The following is a 16336-nucleotide window of genomic DNA, read 5'->3' as shown; positions in this document are numbered from 1 at the left end:
TAGTCAGGGTACCCTATAAAGAAAAGACGTTTATTTAGTTCACAGTTTTTGAGGTCTGAAAACATGGCACCAGAATGTTTGGCTCTGCTCAGTTGTATTCTTTATTTTGAGACAGGGCCACACTAAATTATAGAGCCTGGCCTGGAGCTTTTGATTCTTCTAAATCACTGGGGTTACAGACATGGGCCACCACAGTCCACTAAATTTCCACAATTTTAAAATTGATAACATTAAAAAATAACAACTGAATACTTTTTTTTGGTTTACAAATGAGAAAGATGATAATCTTTTCTGGAGGTAACATTTTGCTTAGTTGGAGTTCAAAGCATTATCAAAATCATTTGCAGGGCTGGGGTTGTAGTAGAGCACTTGCCTAGCACATGTGAGGCACTGGGTTCAATCCTCAGCACCACATAAAAATAAATAAATTAAATAAGAGTATTGTGTTCGTATACAATTTAAAATACTTTTTAAAACAATTGCAAATATTCATCTGATAATAAAATTTAATGTATATCATCTTTGAATATACATAAAATATACAGGCTGGGCAAGGTGTCATACACCTGTGACTTGGTAGGCTGAGGCAGGAGGATCACGAGTTCAAGACCAGCCTGTGGAACTTAGTGAGACTTTCCCCACATAAAAATTTTAAAAAGGGTTGGGGTTATGGCTCAGCGTTAAACCCAAGACCTTACATACAAGGTAAGCACTCTGTCACTGAGCTAAAACCCCCAAGCCCCAGTGATAATTAAGTTTATGAGAACAAATGAAACCTACCATTGACACATTATTTTTTTTAAATATATTTTTAGTTGGTGATGGACCTTTATTTTCTTATTTATTTATATACAGTGCTGAGAATAGAACCCCGTGCCTCACACATGCTAGGCAAGTGCATCACTGAGCCACAACCCCAATTTGACACATTAGATTAATAATGCATTAATAGTTAACAACACATGATAGATTCAAATATTTTCTACAAAGCACTTTCCACAATTAATAACCATACAGGGTAAGCAAATTGCATTTTCTTTGTATTTGCTTTTTATTTAAAAATTTTTATGTGTTCTTTTTAGTTATACATGACAGTAGAATGTATTTTGACATATCATACACACATGGAGTATAACATCCCATTTTTGTGGTTGTAAATGATATGGAATTACACTGGTGGTATATTCATATATGAACACAGAAAAGTTATGTCCAATTCATTCTACTCTTTCCCATTCCCAAATTAAATTTCCGTAAGCCTTGCAAAGCCTTTTTTTCTGCTTTCACACAATTTTGTTTTGTTTTGTGGTATTTGTTTGTTTGTTTTTCTTTTTTTTTTTTTTTTTTTTTTTTGTGGTGAGGATCAAACCCACAGTCTACTTCACATATATTTCTGACACTCAGTTGTTTTGGGTTTTTGTTTGTGTTTTTTATGGTACCAGGGATTGAAGTCAGGGAAGTTTTACCACTGAACTACATTGCCAATCTTTTATATTTTTACTTTTCTTATTCTGAGACAGGGTCTTCTTGCTAAGTTGTCCAGGCTGGACTTAAATTTACAATTCTACTGCCTCAGCTTTCTGAGTACCTGGGAATACAACATGGGCCACCATGCCCAGCTGACATCATCAGTTGTAACACATGTTGGCAAATTCCAGGTTTTACTGAATTAGTGTTTTCTCGACTTCCTTGAAAATTTTCACCTGTAATTATATTGTACAGACTATTCATAAGGATAATTCTTCAGTAGACAAAATTCAGTACTGACTTGTTTAATAAAAGAGAGAGAGAGAGAAATAATCATGAAAAAAATCAAGCTCCTGCCCATCCTAAATTTCACAGAAAGCTCTAGAATGGCATCAGAGTTCTTCCTTTAGATAGGGTAAAGGACTAGCTGCAGTTTTGTTTAATCTTAAAAGAAAGGATGACCCCACTGACATCTCAGACACAATGGAAACAGAGAAACCTTGTTTCATGACTGAAATTTTATCCACAGAAGCATAGAGGCTATTTGGATAAGCCTTGTACATAGACAAAAATTTATACAATTTATTTTCTAAAGGAACAAGCTGAAATAAACTATACAAAACACCTGTTTTTGAGATATAAATCAAAATATCCATCTAGCAATATGGATAAAGCAAAAGAAGTATTTGTCAGGAGAGGCTGAAGACTAATTAACATTGCAGAATGTAGATAAGGACAGAGGATATGGTAGAAAAAAATCTTACTAGAGGAAATTCAAATCCCATCTTTTGTTTTTATTATATTTAATTTATTGTGGAACGCTCACAAACACAAAGCCCTGGGTTCAATCCCCAACACCACAAAAAAAAAAGAAAAAAAAATTTATTGTGGAACAGCCAACTCTTTAACTGAGAGTGAATAGTCAAACTTCACCCAAATTACTCATTTCTTAAAATTAGAATTTTTTTCTTAATTAAATCTGTTTATCTAAAGAAAACCTACACATCGGACAAGTTATAGTATATAGTCTCAGGCTTATGTGGAATTACGACTGCTTTAAACAATTACTAAAATCTGCTTTCAAAGAAAACCTTCACATCAATCTATGTAACAGGCTGAAGATAGACACGGATTTGGCATTTTCAAAGTAGCCCATATGGATACTAAAGGTAATGCTGCAAACTAACTTATGTCTTTTAACTCTTTGTTAAGTTATTCCAAGCAGTTCAGTAAAACATTAAGAGCTCCCAGTGCTCATCCTAAGAATCAGGCATTCTTCTTTGATTTCTTCTTCTCAGTTTCTTCCTTTTCCTTTTCTATTTCAGTTACCTGTAACTCAATTTCTTTAGCACTAAACATCTTCAAAGGTTGATTTCTTCTTAATATAGCCAGTTCAATGTTTTTTTCCACCAGACTGGACAACTTCTAGCAAAGCTCTTATTGCTAATTTGATAGCTTCATTGTCATTTGCTATAGCATCTTCTGTGTAATTCTTTTCTAGACATTCTGGGACAGTTTTAGCACTTCAGCCTATTGCATTTGCTTTCCATGCATGGTAAGTACCAGAGGGTCTGTCTGATATAATCTTGGGATATCATCATCATCAAAACCTACGAGTAAGGCAGAGATACCAAAAGGTCTTCGTCCATTGCTCAGGGTGTATTTCTGCTTTAAAGTTGCTATGAAGAGAGTTATATATTCCACAGTGACTGTGTCTTCAACTATAAGCTTATGGCTCTGACACTCCACCTCGGCTCTGTTTATTACTACTCTAGCATCAGCAGTCAATCCTGCAAAACCCATGCAGACGTGACCATCAAGGGCACAAATTTTCCTCACAGTTCTTTCATCTTGAAGTTTAGCAACAGATTTTTTTTTCTACTCCATGCACAACTATATTGGTGCCTTGAATTCCACCACAGTGGATCCTTTCTTCACTGCTTCCTGGGCATATTCCACTTGGAAAGGTGTCCATCTGGGGAGAAGATGGTGATTGCCCTGTTGTATTGAGACGCCATCGCTTAGGACTAAGATTCCTGCGGAGCCTAAGACGCTACCAGAGCTGAAGCTGGCTGGGAACGGCTTGAACCACCAAGTGCTGGTGCCCAGAAATCTCAATTCCCATCTTTGTGAATGTGAATAGATGGATAAACCCAATTACCTGGAGACAGCCCTCAACTGACGAGGAGATGAGAGAACAGCTGCTGGTTCCAAGACCCAGCAACTAAGATGGGGGTGGGGTGGGGGTACAGGGGTTGATGTGGAATAATAGGGAGAAGGAACTCAGGATGGACATAGCCCTGCCCAGTAGTCAAGGGACCGTGAGGCGCTCTCTGGCCCAGACCAAGGCCTTCCCCCACCCCAAATACATCTAAATGTATACATAAAACCTAGGGCCCCTTTATTCCTCAAACAATTCAATATGTATAAAGTTGAACTCCAAAGCTCCCAGTACAGCCTCTGTTCTTCCTCCATAAATGCTAAACCTTGACCTGTATCTCACACCATACACAAAATCTATTCCAGATGTTTATAAAAGGTAAAATAATAAAGTTTCAGCATAAGAGAACTCTATTCCTTTTCATCTCATTTTCATTTTTGTTCTTAGACCCTTTGTTACTGTCATCCATCCTAGATATTACCTTTTGAGGTGGAAATCACTCATGGTAACAAATTCTCTCCTTCAGCAGTTCAGAAAGCCATTCTGGTGATTAGAAGCACTTGGTAAGGTCTTTCCAGCTCCGCTGAAGCTTGTCTTCTTTCCAAGACTTGATTAAAACCAAGCTGCCAGGTTGGAAGTGATGGACTTCGAACTCCAGAGGAGGAGTCTAAGCAGCAGCTCATAGCAATCATACTAGAAAAAACAAATAAACAACAACAGAACAAAGACACAGATCAAGTCTGCCTATGCAGGAGGTTAGGAAGATTCGTACGTCTCAAATTGACTCAAAATAAACTTGTGACTCTGACAGAGCTTTCTGTGATATTTATCAGGCAATCCTGTATTAAAAAAAAAAAAAAAAACCCTTCAAAGTTTATAACCTCCCAGTTTTACTTACTTTCAGAAGAACTGAGACAAATGTAGATCTAAAGTAACAATAGAAGATCCATTGTCTTATCTTTTAAATGCCCAGATATGGGGGCTGGGGTATAGCTCAGTTGGTAGGGTACTGGTCTTACAAGCACAAGGCCCTGGGTTCAATCCACAGCACCGCAAAAAATAAAAAAGAACTTAAATGTCTGTATGTGGCTGTGTTTTGGTTATACTCTCCCCCCAGGTGTCTAAGACCAAGTTGGTCAAAAATAACCTTTTATTCTATATTCTGTTAGAGTCAGCTGGGATTTGTCAGGGATCACTCTTAGGAACTCGTGAGAAGCCTCTTGGCTTTTCCTCTTCTGTCAGGACGGGTCAGGGTCTTGCTGACCACATGTGGCTTCCCTTGGAAGTATCAGGGATATTTCCCTCTATAATGACACTCCTCTTTGCAAAATGGGCACTGGTTGACTTCCTGTTGTCTAGGATCCTCTTGAGGGGCTCAGAAGGGGAGCAGGAGGTCAGGTGACTCACTGGAGTTGCCTGGCCCTTACAGGAGACCCATTGTTCTCTGGATCCTGACTGACCTTAGTGGGTGAGGGCCAAAACATTGGCTACTTTTTCCTTGGCCCTTTTACTTCCTTGACTTTGGTCTCCAAGTTTTGTTTTTTAAACATCCAGCAGGTCAGTTTTATTAGTCTTGAAGTAGGAGTACTGGGTTTTAACTTAATGTGTATAATTAATTGGGAGTCAATATTAGGACTGGAAGTCAGCATTATATCTTATCTGTCCTATAGGTGATGGCCTATTGTCTCAAATTAACTCAGGTTATTCTATTAGAAGCAGTGCTTCTGAAAAACACTAACAGGCAACAGTTACAAAGTTTTACAAGGAAAATACAAAACAAAATTATAAGCAAAAACATTCAGTTTGTGTAATAGCTATGAACCAAGAAACATAATTCATAATTTCTTTAATAACACTAATATATCCTTAACATCTATTTTGCCTCCACAAAGACCCATAGATTTATCAACTCAATCACATATAAGATCTTTGATAAATCTTACTTCCTTTTAAGCCTATTTTACAACTTTAAATACCTTTTATAATTCACCCAAACCCTTATTTAGTTTTGTATTATATCTCTTATTTATTTTTCAGATCATAGTAATCTTTGAGTGTGTGTAAAATGTTTTTTTTTTAACTTTTTTTGGTTCTTTTTATATATACATGATAGTAAACTGTATTTTTGAATATATTTTTAGTTGTAGATAGACACAATGCCTTTGTTTCAGTTGTTTTTATTTTTCTTGTGGTACTGGGGATGGAACCCAGTTCCTCATACATGCTAGGCAAGTGCTCCACCACTGATCTATAACCCCAGTGTCAGTAAATTGTACTTTTTTTTTTAGTTGTAATTGGATGCAATGCCTTTTTATTTTATTTTTTTATGTGGTGCTGAGAATTGAACCCAGTGCCTCACACATGCTAGGCAAGCACTCTACCACTGAGCCACAACCCCAGCCCAGTAAACTATATTTTGACATCTTATACATACATGGAGTATAATTTATTCTAATTAGATCCCATTCTCATGGACTTACACCACTCGTGTATTCATATATGAACATAGGAAAGGTATGTCCAATTGAGATCACAGTCATCTTTACAACAAAAATGTATCTTTTAAACATAACTATAAATGTGCTTAATTCTGGCCTACTTTGGAGCCATCCTAACAAAACAAGGTGAGAGGCAGAGTCTTAGCTCAGGTGAGTCTGGGTTCCTGACAAATCTTAGGTAAAGTGTTTTATTTCTAAAGCCGATCTTTGCCTCTGTCTTAAATATCATCTTACAAGGTTCTCATGTATTACTTCCTAAATCTGTCTGAGTACCAGTTAACAAAATACGACATTACATCTGAAACATGAATCAAACCGAAAGACCAATAGAGCTCTTAACTTGAACAAATCAGACTCTCCTTATTACCTTCAAAAAATACATTTAAATTCCCATCCTAGTGCAAAGAATAACACAAAATTACATATGTATATAACTTACAACTTTTCTTGCAGGGGGCGGTGTACTAGGGATTTAACTCATGGACACTTGACCACTGAGTCACATCCCCAGCTCTATTTTGTATTTTATTTAGAGATAGGGTCTCACTGAGTTGCTTAGCACCTCACTTTTACTGAGGCTGGCTTTGAACTTGCGATCCTTCTGCCTTAGCCTCTGGAGCTGTTGGGATTACAGGTGTGTGCCACTGTACCCCTAACAGGTTACCTTTAACCAGTTACAAAACATTAAGTGACATAAATACCTACCAACCGAATTGGTTATTTCTATATAAGTCTGAGGGGACTATTGCTACAGACAATTTTAGTTTGAAGAACACCAATTTGGTAAAATGATCTCCTAAGCTTTACATTTTAAAATGCTTGTATACCTGAAGAACATGAATACATCTAATATACAGAGAAACCAGCAATTGTTAGGGTCACAATTACACAGATGTCCTTATTAATTAAATTTAACTTTTACATTAAAACTCAGACAAGGGGGGCTGGGGAGATAGCTCAGTCGGTAGAGTGCTTGCCTTGTAAGCACAAGCCCTGGGTTCGATCCCCAGCACCCAAAAAAAAAAAAAAAAAACTCAGACAAGGACTGGTTTTGTGGCTCAGTGGTATAGCACTTGCCTAGCGCATGTGAGGCACTGGGTTTGATCCTCAGCACTACATACATACATGCATACATACATATATAAATAAATGTATTTACAAAAAAAAGATGAGCAGATGTCGGAAAAGAAAAAAACCCAGACAACATTCAAACACTTCTCAGATATATACATAAGAGTGGTTTTACCAGTTATGAAATAATCATTTAAAAGACTTTAAAACAGATACAAACCCTAAACCCTTTAAGACATAGTTTCTCTAAGTAATAAAACCCAATAGACACACAAGAAGTTGTCTTGATAGGTAAGAGCAGATCAATGTTTTAAGAGGCCCTTGCTGTTTCTAGAGAATTCACCTATTAAAGGTTAACCTTAGGAAAAAAATCCTCAAATAACTTTGTGCAGATTATAGTAAACTTAGTCACACACATGAACTTTTTGAGAGTTACCCTGCACAAGCCCTGTGCAACTTACTTGACATTCTACAACTTGTTTACCATACAAAATACTTTCTCATTCTGAAACATTTCTTCTTCCTTCTAATTTTCCATACTAAAGCATATTTCCATACCTATAACTTTTTATGTCTCTTTTTCCAGTTGCTGTTTTTTTAAATTTACATTCTGAAATAATCCTTATGAAATATTTGAATTTAGATAAATTACTTTTTTAATAAGCTTTTTACAATACTTTAATTGAAACATAGTTGAAACTTTTTGTACTTTTTACATATAGAATTACACCTGTTAAAATTTTAACTCTTACTAATCTTTCTTTCAGGTGAAGACTCTGAAAGAAGCAATCTTTTTAAAATTAATTAATTAATTAATTAATTAATTAATTAATTTTGGGGTACCAGGGATTGAACTCAGGGGAACTCAACCACTGAGCCTCATCCCCAGTCCTATTTTGTATTTTTAAATTCAGAGACAGGGTCTCACTGAGTAGCTTAGCACCTCCCTTTTGCTGAGAATGGCTTAGAACTCATGATCCTCCTGTCTCAGCCTCTAGAGCCACTGGGATTACAGGCATGCTCCACTGCATCCGGCTGAAACAATCTTAAACTTTCTTTTGTATTTACCAATTTATAAAAACACATTTAAAAGACCCAAATATATATTACATTATGGAATTCAAGAAGCCAAGAATACTTGAATTTATACTTAGTTGATGTTTTAGTACTTGAACTTTGCAAATTAATTATGTGTCTCTACTAACAAACACATTTATGAAGATTAATTCCATATTTACCCATTTCTAACTTAGGTTACCCATGAAAACCAAGGTATCAAACAAATCTAGTTAACACTTTTGAAATGGGTAACTGACCCAGGTCTGGATATAAAGTAAACTAAGGATGCTGTCTGTAAGAGTCCCACCCTCCCCCTTTTCCCACCAGCTGGATTTCAGGAAAACTAATTAGCACTATTTACTCCTTCCTTTTGGAACATAAAGGACTTTCCCTGGGACATAGCCACATTCCTTTGAAATGTAAATGCCTCTGTGAAGATGCGGGGGTGGGGGTGGGGGCCAAGGCTAAAGATACAGAAGACCTTCTAAGAGGGGCCAGTCTTCCTTATTGCAGTCTGCTTTTGTAAACACGCTTCCCACTTAAAGACCCTTATACACAATCATATATTGTTTTTTGAAAACTTGTGTCCAATTATGTACTGTTTTAGACTAGAAAATATATGACACTAGAGAGCCTATAAATGTTGTGAAAAATTGGTAAGGTGTGCTCAGAATTTTGAAATGCTAATCTCCTCTGAGCCTGCTGACATAAAATAAAGTTTGGTCTCTCCTATTTGCTGCTCCTTGTGTGATTCCCACAACATTTCAACTAGACTTCTAGCTAATACTTTAACTAGACTTATTCCTGCCAAAGAAAAATTCTTAGAAGCAATAGACATTGAACTTTAAACATTTTACAGAAACCAACACTTTGGCTGGCCACCTAGAAAAATATTTGGGTTAGTAATTTCAACAGCATCTTTACTCTTACCAATTTAAATGGACCCTTTTTAGTTAGTTTTATTTAAGTCACATAAACTGAAAGGCATTTGGATCCATGCATTAAAATTTATGAGTACTCATTTATCTATAAGTCAATTTTGATATCATGAACAAGATATAGACACAAGCACATACATAGACATGACATATAATACACAGGTAGGCCCAAGTGTACATAAAACTGCCAGGAAACAAAGATTTGGCAGCTCTTTACCACATATTAAATCCCTACAGGTAGAAGACAAAAGAACTATCAGATTTAACCCTTTACAGAGTTTTACAGTATGATTCAGACATGGGAAGGGCCTAAGCTTTCCATTTTCCCTCCCTGTCCCTAGGCCTGGAGATTTCTTGTACATCCCAAATTCCTTGCATGCTCAATGAGTCCAAATAAAACAACAGTGTTTTAAGATCTTTTATTTCTTTTTCCCTTTTGCCCTAGGACTATCTTTCCAATATTTTTTTATTAAAATCTTTTTTACTTTTACAGACTGCATTTTGATCCATTGTACACAAATGGGGTACAACTTTTCATTTCTATGGTTGTACACAATGTAGATATTTTAACATAAAGCCCAAAGGTGTATCTGGTGTATTTTCACCTGCCAGCATTCTCTTTACCTGTACTAGAGTTTTAGACGTTTTTATTGGGGGTGGGGCTAGACCCCTCACTGGAAGATTCTTGTAGCATCCCCTCAACCTCCAGGATGTCCAAGGAAGTACTTTTTTCCCAAGAATAGATTTTCCTACCTTAGTCTGTACACAGGGTTACCTAGTCACCATGTTGCTTGCTTGGACTCTTTCCCTGGGTTGCCAATCTACTTTCAATTTTGGGTCTGTTGTCAGCCTCAGGAATTGCAAGTTTCCTTCCCCACTCCAAGGCCATAACAACAAGCCATCAGGGTGTGTCTCCTTTAAGGTGGAAGTCACCACCAATTCCCTAGGCAATGTATGGAGCCCCATGTTGGGCACCAAACTTGTTAGAAATACCGGGGTGCCACAAGGAATCAAACACGTGCTCAGAAGTACCTTGGCAAGGCAAACCTTACTTCTACAGAAGGTGTGCTACCAAACAAAATCTGGCAAACAAGCACACTTTGGCCAGTAGTCCACCTGTTTTTATCCCTAAGGCAGCACTGTCCCTTGCTCTGATGTTGTGGGGTGCAATTTAAGAATAGACCAGTCACCACTGAGAAGTTCAAATTTGAGAGTCTTTTTTAGCTGGCCAGCTGACTGTCTCACACAATGCCCCAAAAAATGGCTATTGGGAGAACAGCCCCGACCATAGGGTTGTAGGGGTTTTTATACTATAAGTCAGTACATCAATCATAAGTGTCTGTTGCTATGATTAAAAATTACAAACTAACATTGTGAGACCTAAAATCATTAGCAGAAGGGGAAAGTGGGTCAAAATGACCTTACTTAGGTACAAATTAAAGAATGGTTACCAACATTTAGACAATCAATGTTGACATGGTACATTGTTTAGGGAAAGAGGAATCAAAAAGAGAACAACTTTTCATTATACAAGAATTGCCCTTTTGTGTTGCCAAACGTCATTCTAAGCAACTGATGATAGGTATGGTGGGGGCGGGGTTCCCATGGAAGAAGTATTTCCTACATAACATGGAGTCTCAAGGTAAAATGGAGTCTATTTAGTCATTGCCCATATAGCCTGGCCTATAACATTTATATGGAGACAAATATGTCAAACCATCACACTGATAGGAAGAGCTTGAGGTTATAATCTATGTGATGGGCTAATTTTTGTATTGGGGAGGACAAAGAGAAGGGATATAGTTAAAATGGCTATGATTGTGAGACCAGGGCAAAGGAACATGGGGAGATAGCACTCCCCATCACCTGATTGCTAACAACCTCCAGGAGAGGGGAAGGATCACATTTTCCAATATAAGCAATCATCCCTGGAAGACTCTCTTACTACCTTTTTGGTCACATAAAGGTAGGGTGATAGGAAAGGCATGAGAAGGAAGGAAACCTGAAATCTATAAAAGGGGCAAGTCATGTCCACTTCCTGGGGGGTGGACACCAGCTCTGGATCCTCTCTTCTCTGCAGGAGTCTCCCCCTCCCTCTCTCTCTACCTTTGTTCTATCCTTTTTTTTAAAGAAGTTTAAAAAAATTTTTTTAGATGTTGATTCCCTTTATTTTTATTCATTTATTTATATATGGTGCTGAAAGTCGAACCCAGTGCCTGACACATGCTAGGCAGGCACTCTACCACTGAGCCACAACCCCAACCCTGTTCTAGTCTTTAAATAAAACTTTTTGCTCTTGCCTTGGCATTTCTCAGGTATTTAATCTTCAACGGTGGGAAATGAGGACCCAACCCTGATTTTCAAGACCAGTTTTAATTGAATCTTACATCCCAGTTAAGGCTAAATACTGTGTTCTGAAAATGGACCATTGGACTTTCTATTTCTCACAGAAGATAACATGACATACAATACAAGATAACCAACTGACATTGAAAAAAGTGCTTGACTTCACTAGAAATTACAGAAATATAATTAATGCCTCACTGAGATTCGCCAGAATAATTGAAATTTTAAAAATCAACATCAGAGTTTACAAGGATGTAGGCTGGAGATGTAGCTCAGTGATAGAGCACTTGCCTAGCATGTGCAAGGCCCTGGGTTCAATCCCTAGTACATCTCCCACCAAAAAAAAAAAAAAAAAAAATTTAACAGTTTATAAGGATGTGCAGTAACTAGACCTCTTATATATTGCTATAGGAGTTGGAACTATTACAATATCTTCAGAAAACATATGGGCAACATCTACCGAAGCTGAGCTTACACATGTCCTGTGACCCAGCAGTTTTGCCAACAGGTGTATGCCCCATAGTGAAAGAGGGGGCAAGAGACTTGACTCCTTGTTCTGCTTTACTAAAAACTCAGGAGGCAGTTTTAGCAAGGGGAAAAAAACAGGTTTTATTCAAAGCTGGCTTCAAGAAAGATAAAAGAGACTTTTTTCTTTTCCAATTCTCCATCTTATCAGGCTTAGGGGCACAGTGGGACAAAAGGCAGGAAACATACATATATAGATTTAGCAAGGAAACACGTCACTCTCTCAGGTTCCCAGGTGCCCCTTAGGGCCAGCCACCCTTAGCCTCCATTCTCAGTATGAGGAAGTTCAGAAGTTAAAACAATTTGGAGCTTTTAATTTCAAAGGGGGACTCTGTTTCAATAGACTTACATGTATACTAAGCAATAAAATTGTTTTAAATACATAGAGAAAATAAATATCAATTTGGGATAGTAGTTATTTCTGGGGACAGAAGGTGAAAAAGAAAGAATAGAAGGGAAAGAGACTAAGGAGGAATATATAAAGGCTTTAACTTTATCTGACATACTAATTTCTTTAATCTTATTTATTTATTCATTTTTCTGTGGTTCTAGGGATTGAACCTCAGGACACTTTACCACTGAACTACATCACCAACATTTTTTATTTATTTATTTATTCATTCATTCATTCTGTGGTACTGGGGATCGAACCCAGGGCCTTGTGCTTGCAAGACAAGCACTCTACCGACTGAGCTATGTCCCCAGTCCTTTTATTTATTTTTGTTTGAGACAGGGTCTTACTAAATTTATAAGGGGCTTTCTAAAGCTAAGGCTGACCTGGAACTTATCATCCTCCTGCCTCAACCTCTGGAGTTTCTGGGGCTACAGGCATAAGGTGATGGCACCTGGCTTCACTAATTTCTTTAAAAGAGAATTTCAAGCAAATGTGATAAGATATTAAGATCTGATAAAAATGTGGGTGTTTGTTTTAGTATTCTATATAACTTTTTTGTGATTGTTGTTCTTGCTAAATGGCCGAGGCTGCCTCAAATTTGGGATCCTTCTGCCACAGCCTCCCATGTTGCTAGTATTATAAGTCGGTGCTTGGTTATTCTTTATAACTTTCTGTATGCCTAGTATATTTTTTCTTCTTCTCCTCTTCCTCCTTCTTCTCTCAATGTGGTATAAACTTGCCTATAATCCCAGAAACTAGAGAGGCTGAGGCAGGAAGACTGAAAATTCAACACCAGCCTGGGCAACTAAGCAAGTCCCTGTCTCAAAATAAAATATAAAGGGCTTGGGCTGGGGCTGGGGATGTAGCTCAATGGTAGGGCATTTGCCTGTTTGGGTGGTTCAATTCTAGGTGCCACCCAAAGGGGAAGAAAAAAAAAGAAGAAAGAAAGAAAAAGAAAAATTGCTGCAACAATTACGTGTCAATTATAATTTTAAATATATTAAGAAAAAGAAATTGTGCTGGGCCAGATGGTGCATGTCTATAATTCTAGCAACTCAGCAGGCTGAAGCAGGAGGATTAAAGTTCAAGATCAGCCTCAGCAATTTAGCAAGACCCTGTCTCAAAATAACAAAATAAAAAGGGTTAGGGAGTATAGAATAGTGGAAAAGCACCCCTAGATTTGATTCTCAGTGCTGCCAAAAAAAATTGGATTATGTTATAAATATATTCTATATACAAAATCACTAATTAAATGAGATAAAAAATAACTACATCCTTAAATTTTTGTTCCATGAAAAAAAAAAAGATTGCAACACAAAGTATATTGTCTGTGTCTGTGAATATACCACATATACTATAGATACTGGCACTTTACCTTTATAATGTGACATGATATGATGATGTATGTACTTTTTATCTCTGTGGTCTCCACAAAACTCATAACCCCAGTCTAACTGATAAAGGACAGACAGATCTGAGTGGTGGGAACATGAGGTTAGGGGATAATTCTACATATTGAGCCTACTGTGCTGACCCCCACATGCTTTCTTTTCCAAGAAGTAATTTATCTGCAGTCCTGCCTGGTTTAAATGAACAGGATATGGCGCATTCCTCAGCAAACTACTTGTTATCTACAGGCAAAATGCAGGCCTCAAATAATGTCTGTAGGAACCTAAGTTATTGTAAAGGGGGGGAGGGGGAGTTTTATGACCCTTTCACAGACCAGATACCTGAATTCAGGGAGATAAGGATAATTCCCCCAAACCATAAAATGTATAAGAACACGTTCCAATTAGAATCGATCAGTATGGACCAAAGTGACCTAGAAAGGTCATGGCAGTAGGGACTTGAAAGTGTGATGTAGGGCTGCGATTGTGGCTCAGTGGTGGAGAACTTGTATGTGAGGCATTGAGTTTGATCCTCAGCACCATAAAAATAAAACAAAAAGTATTGTGTTCATCTACCACAAAAAAAAAAAAAAAATTAAAAAGAAAAAGAAAGTGTGATGTCATCCTGTTGTCAGTCAAAAATCAAGAGGTGGACCCGGGTGGGACTGTTTGGAAACTTCTCTGGGACCCCCAAAACACTGGAGACCAGGAGATGCACTTTGTCTCTCTCCTGAGAGAACCCACACTTTCCCTTAAAAGTGTCTCCTTTTCCCCTTTCCTATACCTTCTAATAAACTCATGATTTACTCTGAGCTACAAGTCTAAAATCTTTCTGATTTGATCAAAAGAATTGCGGTTTGAAGTGGGGGGCCTTTGCATTGCCTCAGTTTCCCAGATGGGCCCAGCCCTACAACATAATCAGGAGAAAAACAGACAAGTGCCAATTGAAGGACAATCAAAAACAAGGAAGTCTGAGAGACTGTGACTAAGGAGATATGATAGCTACATGTAATATGCTAGCCTGGGTGGGATCCTGGCATAGAAAAAGGACATACCTTAAAAACAAAGGAAATTCTAATAAAATATAGACTTAATGGTAATGCCATTTAGAAGAGTAAAAGTGTATTTTGGCTCACGATTTCAGAGATTCAGTCCATGGTTAGCTGACTACATTGCTCTAGGCCCAAGATGAGGCAGAAGAAGGGGTTAGTGGTGGAATACTGCTCCATTTGTGATGGCCAGGAAGCAGAGAAGGCACTGCAAGGAAGATGAATCCTTCCAGGGTATGCTACCAGTGACCCACCTCCTTCACCTGGCCACAGTTACCGCCTACTTAATCCATTCAAACTGGGATGAACTGAACAGGTTACAGCTCTCACAATTCAGTCATTTCACCTAAGAACATTTCTACATTAATACTGGTCTTCTCATATCCAAACAATAACCAGGGCTGAGGGGCTCACTAAAGTTTCTCAGGCTTGCATAGAACTTGTGCTATTCCTGCCTCCAGCTTCCAGAGTCCCTGGTATTACAGTAGTGCACACAACTGCACCCGTTTGGTTTCTTCAATTGTGTCAAATAAACCATATAATACAGGAAATTGACTTGGGGTGTATATGAAAATTCTATGCTATCTTCCCAAATTTTCTGTAAATCTAAAATTGTTCTAAAATTTAGAATATATTTTAAATATTTTAATTTACCCAAACCTACACAGCTAGCAAATACCCAAAGTTCAGAGACCAACACAGGTGATTTCAAACCCTATGCTTTTTCCACACACAAAACCCTTCCAACTTTAGGATTATGTAGGTTTTGTATCACTGTCTGAACAAATTCCTTAACGGCAGAGAAATGCCTTTTTCTTTTTTGGGGCTAGCAAACTATTGACGCTTAGACCAGCAGTTTAAGTTAACAACTCATAGAATGTCAAGAATCAAAAGAATTGGAGACTTGCAGAACTTTAGAACTTGAATAGGTCGGATTCCGACCTCCTTCCCGGGTTGGTTCCTCCACGAGGCCTCAAATCTGCTGTCTAGGCTGTTTGCAAGTGTCCGGTGCTGCCATCTACCGATATCTGGGAAGCGTCGCTCTCCCTTGCTGTGACGGCGGAGGTAGGGGTGGGGGGCCGAGGTAGGCGAGAAGAGGACTAAGGGCTAGTTAATTTCAGAACATCTGTAACAGTCGCAAAGTTCACGCAACACCTGTACAAGGGAAAAGACCCACTTTCTCCAGCAATTGTAGGCTCTCCTAACCCCGTATCAATATTTATACTTGTAAAACCCACAGATCTCCTTCACCTCAACAGATAAAGATGTGACCCCTACCTTCCCTCCCGGAACCAATTCCGCCCGCACACCGTAGGCTTCAGAAGCCTGAAACTCCACCGCCCAGATTCTCTTATTTTCACAGACCCCGGAAATTTCTTGCACTACCATGCACACGGACCTCCCACATTAGGGCAAATGCACTCAGACATCCCTACAAAA

At 38.1% G+C, this 16336-nt stretch overlaps 1 pseudogene across 1 annotated transcript; it reads right to left on the bottom strand.

The window, feature by feature from the left end:
- Positions 1–961: 961 nt before the first annotated feature.
- Positions 962–16240, bottom strand: LOC306645495 (proteasome subunit alpha type-7-like; annotated as a pseudogene). Its single transcript, XR_013766901.1, has 2 exons — positions 16175–16240; positions 962–4321 (listed from the first exon to the last, which is right to left on the bottom strand). The product of XR_013766901.1 is annotated as a proteasome subunit alpha type-7-like (transcript).
- Between the last annotated feature and the right edge of the window lie 96 nt (positions 16241–16336).

The sequence above is a fragment of the Sciurus vulgaris genome (assembly GCF_902686455.1).
Source record: "Sciurus vulgaris genome assembly, chromosome: 15".
NCBI classification, from domain to species: Eukaryota; Metazoa; Chordata; class Mammalia; order Rodentia; family Sciuridae; genus Sciurus; species Sciurus vulgaris.
This window is presented reverse-complemented; position numbering and strand designations above follow the sequence as displayed.